The sequence below is a fragment of the Urocitellus parryii genome, chromosome 7, assembly GCF_045843805.1.
Source record: "Urocitellus parryii isolate mUroPar1 chromosome 7, mUroPar1.hap1, whole genome shotgun sequence".
NCBI classification, from domain to species: Eukaryota; Metazoa; Chordata; class Mammalia; order Rodentia; family Sciuridae; genus Urocitellus; species Urocitellus parryii.
In genome coordinates this window covers 85728606-85742255 of record NC_135537.1, presented here as the reverse complement: position 1 = coordinate 85742255, position 13650 = coordinate 85728606, and the positions used below count along the sequence as shown (strand labels likewise).

At 35.1% G+C, this 13650-nt stretch overlaps 1 long non-coding RNA gene and 1 pseudogene across 2 annotated transcripts in view; one reads left to right on the top strand and one right to left on the bottom strand.

Annotated features, from left to right (window-relative positions):
• The window catches only part of LOC144255825 (uncharacterized), a 135752-nt gene that overhangs the window by 108806 nt on the left and 13296 nt on the right, over nt 1–13650 (top strand). The window lies entirely within an intron of this gene.
• LOC144255714 (tubulin beta chain pseudogene) lies at nt 10256–12358 on the bottom strand (annotated as a pseudogene).

Sequence of the window (13650 nt, the reverse complement as noted above, 5' to 3'; positions counted from 1 at the left end):
AAACACCTTGAGGAAATTTTGAAGGCCCGTGCATCATTGCCAGACATTCTCCAGCATCAATTTCTTAAGGTAGCATAATTACAACAGGAGTAGTTAGACCACTGGGGTTGGGTATGCTTTTGCTACTAAAAGTGAAGAGAAGATATTATTATAAAATCTATTCATTACTTTTTCCTTTGCCTTTATGGATAGTAGTATACTTTGCTGCAAATGTATTTATAGAACTATTTTAATAAAAAATTTAATCTGGTTTGGGGGGCTGAAATAAAGTATCTGCTCACTTGAAATAAAACAAATTTACAAAAAAAAAAAAAGAAATTAAGATATTGGCTATCTTGGGTGGGGGAGGTAGGGAATGCAATATTGTAGAATCACATAGTAAGAAATGAATTAGTGTCAGAATTTAAATTTTCATGTGGAATGAATTATATGTTGATATTTATATTCTTAAAATAATATATTTACATATTCATATTTTGTGCAAGTGAGGCATTCGATGACCAATGATAATGTGCTCTTCCTCTGATGCCTAAAAATGAAAAACTAAAAAACCAGGGCATATACACAGCTACCCATTCACCCACCTACAACTTCTCAACACACACACACACACACAAACACACACACACACACACACACACACACACACACACACACTCTCTCCTCTCTCTCTCTCTCTCTCTCTCTCTCTCTCTCTCTCTCACACACACACACACAAAAAAAAAAAAAATTAGGATAACTTGGAAACCTGTTTTTACACTGCTGTCCTATGCAGCTTTAATTTTTGCCATTCTGTGCCTGATCATACATTTTATACCACTTATACCAAGCCACTTATATTTTTCCTAGAATTGAGTTCTTCACCTCCATGTCCTGTCTTTTGTGCCTATGCATGAATACCTCTTTAATAATTTAATTCATTGATTTCATTCTTTATAATCCATTTCAGTTTCTATTTATAGTAATATATTCTGTTTCTTCTGTTGCTCACACAAGATATCCAAATTTGTGCTTCCATATTCCACTTATCTGTTAATATGTGGAGGCCCATTTTCTTCACTAGATTATGAACAATTTAAAATCTGAAAATTCATTTCTTCAATCTATATATTCCAAAGCTACACACTGTACCTGCTAGGGTATGACTACATTCAATAAATATCGAATTAACTCAGCAGTAAGTATCACAATGAACCTGCTAATTGAAAACTGTTGGACTATGTTCATTCTAACTCCAGCTCATTGTAAAGGCTACCATCTCAAATGAACTCTAAGCTGTTCAACAATTTAATAGACTAGAGACTCAGAAATTTAACATAACCAGCATAACCCCACAACCAGTGGAAACTGAGAAAAAAATCTAAGCACTACATAACACTGCAAAATATATGATTCTTTTACATTTTTCATTCAATTTAATTAGTTATACGTTACAGCAGAATGCATTTATGCACTTTGATATATTATACATAGATGGGGTATAATTTCTCATTTTTCTGATTGTACATGCTGTAGAATCACATCAGTTATTCAGTCATATATGTACATAAGGTAATAATGCCTGTTTTATTCTACTGTTCTTCCTATCTCCATGCCCCTCCCCTCCTTTTATGCTCTTCTGCCTAATTTAAAGTAAATCTATTTTTCCTTAGTGCCTGCTCCCCCTTATTGTGAATTAGCATCTATATATTTTTGGTTTTTGGATGTTGACTTATTTTGCTTAGCATGATATTCTCCATTTACCAACAAATGCCATAATTTCAGTCTTCTTTAAAGCTGAGTAATATTCCATATGTGATATATATATATATATATATATATATATATATATATATATATATCACATTTTCTTTATCCATTCATTATTGAAGGGCACCTAGGTTGGCCTATAGCTTAGCTATTGTGAATTGAGCTGCTATAAACCTTGAAGTAGTCACATTACTGTAATATGCTGATGTTAAATCCTTTGGGTATAAAAAAAAGAGGTGGGATAGCTGGATCAAATGGTTTTTCCATTTCAAGTTTTCTGAGGAATCTCCATACTGCTTTCCATAGTGATTGCACCAATTTGCATTCCCTCCAAGTACTTTTTTCCTCACAGCCTCACCAAAGATTCTTAACGCATTTTTCTGTATCTTTCTTTTCTTATGATCATTCCTCGGCTACCTATTTACTGCGTTTTCTTCCACCAATTACTGACTTTCTGGTTAATCTATCTATACCATTTGCATGTATTCTCTTTTAAGTTTAGAGGGAAAATTAGAATTTGCTACATAAAAATTGAAAAAAATAAATAATATGAGTACATAGTAACTATTATTGAATCCTCAGGACAACTTTCAGACTGATTCATATGACAAAAGAAAATAATAATTGGTTTTTAGATAAAGGTCTATTGTTAAGCCACTTTCAGATAATTTCTCTGAAAATTTGAGTAGTCAGTTTATTGTAAGTTCAAACGTACGTGTATTTCTTCTTTGCTCTCAAAACAATTTAGTATTCCTGAATGCAATTCAAAATTTTAGTCTCATAAGACACAACCAAAACAATAATTGAATTGTAATCATTCATCAAAACATAAACATTTTTCATAGTACCCTTATTTTTCCTTCTTTCCCCTTGTGTTAAATACAAACTCAGAAGTTTTTCAGAAAACCTTCTTTTGTTTTGTCTGTTCTTTTTTCTTCCTCTTTTTTTTTTCTCAATTTTGTCATTCATGAAAATGAACAAGAATCTCTTCCCCCACATAATTTCCTTACAAGGCACTACTACTCTCTTCAATTCTTAATTTTCTCTTGTTGCATTAATACTTTTCTCTTATGTTTCACACCCCTGAAGAATTAAATCTCTTTTAAATCTGTTTTCTGGGTGGAAAAAATATGATTTTTCAATAATTAGACAAATGCACTGAAGTTGACTATGATCTAAGTATCCAGGATCTTCTTTTCCTGAAAGTGGGGAAAATGTGGGAGAAGACACTGTGAAGACAGAAGTTCCATTCCATTCATTCAAATCTCAGTATTCTGTTTTTCATTCTTTATTCTCATGGCAGCTTTCTAAATTACTTACTAATGTACTCCCAACGCTATATATCCTCTATTACAGTGATAAAATTCTCACATTTATCTTTACTCATGACCAGAGATAGCTGTATAATTACAGACTTTCTTGTGGGTATGTGGATATATAGTAAAGTTCTGGCCAATGAAATAAACAGAGATATCCTGAGACAGACTAGGAACTCCCTTAAAAGACTAATGATGTCTGCTAATTAACCAAATTTTCTTTGCATTATGTCGTCCTTACTTCTATGTTACTCGTCAAAATTGGAAAACTAAGTTTCATTATATAAACACAACAATAATTTTCTTTGGCATACCTAGATTACCACATTTAATAACATCAAATTTTATTTTATTAACATCACACAATATAGTGGCAAAAGAGTTCACTAAACTCTGTTTTCTGCTGTTCCTTGTTCCAAAGTCAACTAATATTGACACAAAGCATATGGCATGTATCTTTAATCTCTAAATATGTTAAATAACACTCCACTTATTAAAATTTATTTTTCATGGCATAAAAATCTTTTGAAGGAACCTGATAAATTTTCCTAAAGAATATTCTTGATTATATATTCACCTGACTTGCTGTTCTTTAAGCTCTCGGCAATTTCAATATTCATTTGAATCTGAAATTTGGAAACAAGGTGTTTCAAGAAATTTCAATCTCACTCTCAAACTAAAAACAATGTCCCCTAGTAATATGATTTTGTAAACATGCTTACACACACACACTCACACACAAATGTATATTATGCTTAGATGTGTGTACATAAATATATACATATGTATACACACATGGATTACTTTTGAACGTGTTTATTACTTAGAAGTATGTGTTTCTTCTTTCTGAATCTCTACTATAGTCAAAAGTGAAAGTAGTCATTTCAATGATTTTAAGATTTTGAGATTCAAACTTCACATATTTTGAATTTTTCCCATGAATTACATGTCCTTTTTCCTGCAAAAAACTTAATACCTATGTGAAGTGGCGTTATACTCTTAATTCATTGATGGCAATGAAATACCAATTTCTCTCTCAGAACTTCAATTAGTATATTGGACACAAATGATAATTTTTTCTTATTTTCTAAATCACAGAATTGTGTTATATTACGTTATTATGTCAATAGCAAATTTCTCCACTTATATTTCTTCTGTTGCTCTGTTCTAAAAATCATCTGTATTGACTTGGTGAAGCAGCATGTTACAAGACTGAAACACTTAAAAAAATCATAATATTGTATATTATTTGGAGTATGGTTTTGTTGTAATATACACCAAATTTTACAATTGTTTCACTTTGACCCTGTCCCCTGTTATTCCAAAAATAAAGTTCTTGACAGATGTAGAATTATCATTGCTGGACTGCCAACAAATAGGTTTCTTTTTTGGCAGCATTATTCAGAATATTTCTTTAGCTTCAAAAGTTACTTTAAAATCGACTTAAATTTGTGAATGTAACTTCATCTACAAAGTAAGTACATACATGTGAAATGCTTTAAGTCAACTATTGCCAATGCATAACATATTTAAGTCAGGGACTGTCAAATAAAATCCAAACATAAATATAGCCACTTTTGTAAGTGTGTGTGTAATGATCATGAAATGTCTCAGCAGAGCTGAGTTAATAGTTACTGTCCCTGCTCATTCAGTCAACCCCTATCTGTGTGTTGCACTGAAGGTATATTGTCAACAAGCAGAAAATCCAGTTGATTTTAAGTGGGACTAAATAATATGGGCTTGACTATTATGGATTGAAAGAACTTCATTTAATTAATTTAAAGTCCTTAAAAACAGAGCTGAGGTTTTCATGGGGAAAAAATGCAAAAAATACAGTTATATACAGCAGCTTTGGCACAAGATTTCAACCTGATCTTCCTAAAAGCATGCCCTGTGAATCTTCCACAGTTTCACCAACCCATATGTCAAATTATTGTAATAAATCTGTTTAAATATATCCCACACTGGATCTTTCCTGGTTGACCTCTGACTCATCCAGATTTAAGCAGTAGAAATGATTCCCTAGAACAGAATCTTAAGAATATGTTTTCTAAATTGGCTGTGGGGTTTTGTTGTTTTTTAATTGTGATCAGACTTAAAGGCATTAATAATTCTTCCCAGTGATAAAGAGGCACTACTTGTGTATCTATGTGAAGTTACATCATGATGTGATAATAGAGCTACATATCTTTGGATATTTCTAAGATATATATGTTGAGGTTTGGGTGTCCATATGTTTGCAAGCTTAGAAGATTTTAGTTATATTTAAGACATGTAATTGTATTTTCTGTTTGCTCCTGAGCTGAGAAAGTGTTGAAAAGAAAGACTAACCTCAGATATTGAAATTCCCTGCTCAAGCTTTTAGTGAATGACCATAAAGTATCTATAGCTTTCCAAGAAAATCTCTTATCACCTGTAGCTGCAGGAACAGGATTTGTGAAAACCAAATCCAGAGTCTCATCTTGCCAATGGTGAATCATAAAGCAAATTAAAACCCCAACTGCATAGCTTGTGATCTGTTAAAGAGAGAGCATTGATTTAGAATGGATGGGATACTGAAAATAGGGATGGGAACCCAACATATGGGGCTTAACATTCCTATATTATGTTGAGTTTTTGCCACTAGAAGCCATCCTTCTGTTCCTGTCTAGGGTGTTAGCCTTCCCTGACTAGAGGTCCCTTGAGAGCCTTGCAAAGTGCTGCTGATTCTCCTAGAAACCTACTCCTGCCATCCCTGTTTATCTCCAGATACAAGTCCTCAGCAGGCCTCAAAGGGGAAATACACAGTGTGACCTGAGAGGAGGTCCCTAAAGGACTGCAGGAGTTTTCTAATTAAGAGAAACATGGAGAATATGTTTGAGACCTCATTTTAAAGGTGTAACATCATGCTGGAAAGATTAAAATTGTATCACTCTTTTTTTTTCTTTCAATTAGTAGTAGCTTTGAAAGAAACACCTCAACTTGATGTGTTTTAGTTTGTGTATTTGTTTGTTGATATTTTAGAGTAATTCTGAAAAATAAAGAGCTGGTGATGTAGCTGAACACAGTTATTAATTTTGAATACAGCAATATTGTGTCATTCCTTTTTTGTTTTTTCTTCATGCTGAGGTAAGACTTATACTTTCTTATTTAAGCGATACATAATACATTTTATGAGTTTTTTCATATATGTAGGATTTGTGTGTTTTGAAATCTTTCACAAAGACAAAACTGAAAATTTATTTGGTTTTTATTTTTATTTTTTCCAAAATATACCTTTTTTAAGGACAATTCAACTGACATTTTTAAAACTGCACTCAAGCAAATTTAGGAACATATTCTTTTTCAAATATCCAGGTCTATTCCTACAACCACCTTCAAGTTGTGTAGGTATCTAGAAGGAAGTCCAAGAGTACAACTTTAGTTAAACTCACATATATTATTACAGCAAATGATTCAGAGTAAAAAATAAAATAAAAGTACACATTGCACAAGGCAGAAAAGGCAGGTGCCAAGTCCTGACAGAGTCAGTCTATGCACATCACATAAGATGCTGCATTTTATGGATAGTTCACAAAATCCTGAAATTTCAACCATTGATTCTTTAATGCTTATCCCTTTTTTCTCCTAAAGATTTTTCACACCTAAGCTCTCTGTATAAAATTTTTGGAGAATCCCACTCTATATAACTTCATTATACAACTTCATTCTTCTCTAAGTTTTATGTGTCTGGATCTCTCTTCCTCTCTCTCTCTCCCTCCCTCCCTCTCCCTTTCTCTCTCTCTTCCTTCCTCTCTCTCCCTCCTCTCTCTTTCTCTCTCTTCCTCCCTTCTTTCCTTCCTTTCATCCTTCTTTCCTTCCTTCCTTTATTTCTACCTTCTTTCCTTGGTATTGATTTAATTTTACAAAATATAAAAAATCATAATTGCATGTATTAATAGTGAGCAGTGTTATGTTTTTGAATACAATTGTGGAATGATGAAATAAAGCCATCATCTTCATCACCTCAAATTTTATTGTGATAACATTAGAAATTCATTCTTTTTGATATTGAAACTTATCATAACCAATTATTAGCTGCATTCAGCATATTGAATGAAAACATATGAAAAAAATCAATTTTTCCTCATGAGACTATGAACTTCTTGGCTATCATATTTCCATTCTCTTCAAGTACCACCTCTGAGTGAGCACACTTCTACTCTACTTGTATGACTTCAATTGAATTAAATTCCATGTATAAACAAGAATATGTGGTATTTGTTTTTTTGTGTTTGGTTTATTTAAATTAGCATAGTAATGTCTGATTTCACCCATGTTATTCCAATGACAAAATATCTTCCTTTTTAAGTTTTGCATTTCTTATACTGGATAGCATTCCATTATGTGCATGCATATATATTGAAGAAAATATAGGTCACATATTCTCTACCAATTTATCAAATTCTGCATCTGTATCTATTTTCTATTGTCATGATGCTTAAGTTCACTTTATAGACTCAAACTCACTTTGTTCTTTGATGCATGCCCTCTCCTAGAACTGATAGAATGTAATATGCTACAAATCTCAGGTGCTATGTTAGGTAGTTAGTGAGTATTACCATATCTGGAAATTTATATCTCAGTAACTTTGTGCTGATTTCTAAAGTTAAATAGATTTTAATTTACTGGACTCTCATTATAGTTTTCCATGCACCTTGGATATCTTCCTCTAAATTTTAACTAAGTCTTTACTCTCAGCCTTAGGCTTTTGAGTTTTTGTTCTTCACTTAGCCATTATAAAAGTAGTTCTACTGGTGAATGCAATAGTTTCAGTTCTTTTCGGCATGCAAGCATTCTCATGTTAAGAAAAAATAAATAAACATATGACATATTTATTCAAACTAGCTAATGTCCTATATGTATTTTAAATAGTTATTTTCATTTTGTGAATGAGTATCTTTTATTTCTACAAATTATCTTCTTCTATTTTATCACTTAAAACATGTAAGGCATTATAACTTTAGTTTACTGACATACTAAATCAAGTATTCTATGCATGCCTCTTTCTAAAAAAGAAAAAGAGCAAAGAAAAATAAATCTCAAATGTTTGTCCATATTTTTCCATCACTTCTTTTTTTTAAATTCAAACATATCAAATGAACATGTGCAAAATAGAGATGATTAAAAAGAAAATGCTATTGTGAATGGAGTACTTTTTCTAATTTCTCTTTCAGTGGGTTCTTTGCTGATGTATAGTAAAGTGTTTGATTTATGGGTATTGATTTTATATCCTGATATTTTGCTTAATTCATTTATTAGTTCTAGAAGTTTTCTGGTGGAATTTTTTTGATCTTCTAGATATAGAATCTTGTCATCAGCAAATAGTGATAGTTTGAGTTCTTCTTTGCCTATTTGTATCCCTTTAATTTCTTTTTCTGTCTAATTGCTCTGGCTAGAGTTTCAAAGATGATGTTGAATATAAGTAGAGAAAGAGGACATCTTGTCTTTTTCCAGTTTTTAGTGAGAACACTTTCAATTTTTCTCCATTTACAATGATGCTGGCCTTGGGTTTAGCATATATAGTTTTTACAATGTTGAGGTATGTTTCTACTATCCATTGTTTTTCTAATTTTTGAACATGAAGTTGTGTTGTATTTTGTCAAATGCTTTTTCTGCATCTATTGAGATTGTTGATTTTTCTTTGAAAAATTATGGTAGAACAACTAGCCTTTGATTACCTAGTAAAAACATGGGAGACTTATTCCTCTATTCCATTAATATTATTTGAGATTTATTAAATTTTTAGTACCTAAACTGACACTTTCATGAAAGGCAAAATAGTGGCTGAAGTGATGGGTATAAAATCATGAAATAAGGGGACCTCAAATTAGATGAGATAAATTCCTAAAAATGTACAAAGTGATGTATAGCTCAGTTAATAGACCACTTACTTAGCATGCATGAGACTGGGTTCAATTCACAACACCCCCTCAAAAAATAATACATACATACATACATACATACATGCACACATAAAATGGTATGCCTTGGGGAAAATGATGTGAGAAAAATACAATAAAATTATGTAATTACTAGGTATACTTCTAGAAACCACAGATCTCAGGCCTGTCTATGGAATGTGGTAACCCTCGTTAGTCATTTAATTTCTGATTCTTGAACTGAGTTCTTGATGGAGGAATTAGAGTTTTTGCCAGAATTTGAAGTGCAATCACAGATAAAATAAAAGACTGTCAAGCAAGTAGTTTATATGTATTTATCTTTTAGGAACAGGGAACCCTTTAAAGAACACTGGAAAATTAGAAAAACAAAGTTTAGACACCAAAGTGTGTCCCTGACATTTGTCATTTGTCTCATTCTTTGAAACTGTAGCATGGCTACAAAGTTCTGCAGAGCCACCACATCATTACATGTGAAAAATAGAGCAAAATGGTATTGTGATTGGCCAGAAAAAAAGATCCTAAGAAGTTCACTCAAATCAAGCCTTTACCTTCTGGCTGTCTTGCCAACCAGAGGCCATGGTGAACATCTATAAAGTATTTGAAATTTAACTCATCATGAAAAGTAAGGAGATTTCAGAAGAGAGGGTTGGTTATACAGCATGCACTTAAGTCTGGTAGATTAATTTGTTTTGAAAATTTTGGTGAGTGTAAGACCAAACCAAATGCAAACATACACACACACACACACACAAAAAAAAAAAAAAGAATTCAAATATAACGTAATGACCACAACCAAAAAAGAATTGTTGACTGAGAGTGAAAAACAAATGATCAGAAAAAGTGCTACTATAAGGAAAATAATATTTTCTATTTTTTTTTCTTCTGCAATAGATATTTTGCATACAAGAAGAGAAACAATTCTATTCTATTTTTTTTTTCCAATTCCCATTTATTTTTGGCTCTTGGGGCAATGTCATCTTTTCAATATGAAAAAAAGCAGCAAGTTCAACACAAATTAGAAATCTGAAGTGTAGGATAGGACAAAATCAACAGTAGTAAGGAAAAAGCAATAGCAAAAGAAATGAGATGTTCTTTAAAAAAGGGTTTTGTTGCCCCTCCTCTGGAAGTGACTCACATTTAGGTGGTAGTACATACCTTTCCACATATCAGACATATTACTCTTTTGAGGGGGGTGAAAAGGTGGGGGTTGGGGAGGACAATTCTGGAAGCTTAGGGACCAAGGCTTGCCTTCTTTTTTGAAATGCACTGAGAGGTAGAGCAGAAAGAGGAAGGATTCACACCTCTCAGAGTGGGGCAGATTCCTCTAAAGGGAGAGCACAACAGGGGACAGCTGAGAGGGAAACTGCAAATGGAAATAATACTGTTAACACCTCTCCTGAAGCTGAGAGATGGAGCATGGAAGTGCCTAAAAATGACTATAAAAGCATAGTTCCCCTCTTTAAAAAACTGTCCTAAAATGAAAAATCCCATCCCCATCACAAGTGATTTCTACCTGCTGCTACCTTCTACCTTGTACTATTTTGCCTTAGGATGGTGGCCACTAAAAGCACCTGGCTAGTTCTAAATGGGATCTGGACAAGAACCAGCTTCTTGGGAGAATCATTTTGGAAACAGAAGATATTAAATGGACAGATGTGAAAAGTAGGTACCAGAAAGAAATGCAGGGTAATCCAGAATGGAAGAAATTTAAGTTTGCCAGAGTGGAAAGAGGAGACATTCAAGAAACAAATATTTAGTGAGCGCCTAATATGGGCAGGCACTGTTCTACATGCCTCCCAAAAGGAAATAAAAAAGGAAAAAAGAAAAGGCAGTTAACACAAATTCTGAAGAAAGGGGCAGCAGAAGGCTGGGGAACTGAGAAGCCTGAGGTGATGGGGGAGCCGCCTTAGGCCTCCTCTTCAGCCTCCTCACCGAAATCCTCTTCCTCTTCTGCGGTGGCATCCTGGTACTGCTGGTACTCGGAGACAAGGTCATTCATGTTGCTCTCAGCCTCGGTGAACTCCATCTCGTCCATGCCTTCACCTGTGTACCAGTGGAGGAAGGCCTTTCGGCGGAACATGGCAGTGAACTGCTCTGAGATGCGCTTGAAGAGCTCCTGGATGGCTGTGCTGTTGCCAATGAAGGTAACTGCCATCTTGAGGCCACGAGGTGGGATGTCACAGACAGCTGTCTTGACATTGTTGGGGATCCATTCCACAAAGTAGCTGCTATTCTTGTTCTGCACATTCAGCATCTGCTCATCTACCTCCTTCATGGACATCCGTCCACGGAAGACTGCAGCCACGGTGAGGTACCGACCATGGCGGGGGTCACAGGCAGCCATCATATTCTTCGCATCAAAGACCTGTTGGGTGAGTTCAGGCACAGTGAGGGCCCGATACTGCTGGCTTCCACGGCTGGTAAGAGGGGCAAAGCCAGGCATGAAGAAGTGGAGACGTGGGAAGGGCACCATGTTGACTGCCAACTTGCGGAGGTCAGCATTGAGCTGGCCAGGGAAGCGGAGGCAGGTAGTGACACCGCTCATGGTGGCTGAGACGAGGTGGTTCAGGTCTCCGTAGGTTGGTGTGGTCAGCTTGAGGGTACGGAAGCAGATGTCATAAAGGGCCTCGTTGTCAATGCAGTAGGTCTCATCAGTGTTCTCTACCAACTGATGGACGGAGAGGGTGGCATTGTAGGGCTCAACCACAGTATCAGACACTTTGGGTGAGGGTACTACACTGAAGGTGTTCATGATGCGGTCAGGATACTCTTCCCGGATCTTGCTAATGAGCAGGGTGCCCATTCCGGAGCCTGTGCCCCCTCCCAGTGAGTGGGTCAGCTGGAAGCCCTGCAGGCAGTCACAGCTCTCTGCCTCCTTCCGTACCACATCCAGGACTGAGTCAACCAGCTCAGCCCCTTCTGTATAGTGACCCTTGGCCCAGTTGTTACCTGCCCCAGACTGACCAAAAACAAAGTTGTCTGGTCTGAAGATCTGGCCAAAAGGACCTGAGCGAACAGAGTCCATAGTCCCAGGTTCTAGATCCACCAGGATAGCACGAGGAACATATTTGCCACCTGTGGCTTCATTGTAATACACGGAGATGCGGTCCAGCTGCAGGTCACTGTCCCCATGGTAGGTACAGGTGGGATCGATGCCGTGTTCATCACTGATCACCTCCCAGAACTTAGCACCGATCTGGTTGCCACACTGACCGGCCTGGATGTGCACGATTTCCCTCATGGCTACAATTTATTTTAATTTATTTTTGCTCGCCTCAGTGTATGTTCGGGGCAAGGAAATATGTAATTCGTTTTCTGTGCAGGTCGCGAGCTGAAAGAAGGAACGTGCCCGGGAGGATGGAGCAGCGAGATCCGAACGCCAACAATTCTATTCTAAATTGTAACCATAAATGGTCTCCCATCTGGGAAACATATATTTTACTTAGATTGATGAATTAAAAGAAAAATTCTCAGGAAAATGTTGATTACTGTACAGAAATTTCTTGACAACTAACAGGAGTTCCAAATCCTATAATCTATGCTGTACAGTAATAGGATCAGAGTTATAAATCCAGAAATTATAGTGGCTAAATTCAATGTAGACATAAGGAAGACATTGATCATATTAAGATTATAGTGGATGAGAGCATCAGAAATTAAGCATTTCATCCTAAGAGCACTAAGTTGGATTTATGAAATCCACAGCTTGCTCCTTGAAATTTTAAGACAGTGAGTCTTTCTCAAATCCACTCTTCTAGGAGAATTCTTAATGTGAACATTGCCTCAGACCTCTGCTTGTCTTGAGAGACTGGAAGGATAGGGCACTTCTTAGTATGTCAAAAGATAGGAAAAAAATTGTACACGAAACACATTACATTGGGTTTGATTTTCCTTCTGAGTTTTTGTTTTTGATTGTTTTTTTAAATTTTTGAATCTCTGATTTGCTATTTTATATAGTGTCTATTTCACATGATAATATTTTGGGAGCTAATTTTAATTAATACAATTCAGTGTGTAGTACATACCTTCTACTGAAGAACTGTTACCACTCCCTATCTTCTTCCTCTCAACAGGGAAGACAGGGTTTTTTTTTTGTGGTATGATCAAATGTCATATGTAGGGGAAATATTGGCCTATATTACTTGTAAGCCACATACAATGACCAGACAGGCTGGCACTCTCTTGTGAGAGGAAACAGCCATCATTGTTTCCCTCTGGACCCTTTTTCATTTAGTAGTTTGGAAAAAAATTACATACATATATATGAATACATATGTATATTACAAACAAGGAAAAGTACTGACTCAGAAAATTCTTAATGCATCTCATGTTTCTCTCCAGTCTAATTTAATGTCTTCCACCCAGTTGAAATGAGAAACTTTGAAACTTGTAGTCAGAGACAAGTTCTGCTCCAGGCCTGCTTTCTTTGTTGCATTAGACAATGTTCTTCATATACCTTACTAGACCTTTTCAGGAGTTATATTAAAATTTAAAAACAAAGACTTAAAATTTACTTGATGGGGTTATTCACTTAACATAAATATTTCCTTAAATTTTCTGGTGCTTATGTAAATACAATATCAAATTTTAGAGTGCTCTGCACTTCCTACTGAAAATCCATAAGTACCCCCCATTCCATACCATTGATATATATAAATTCTTAT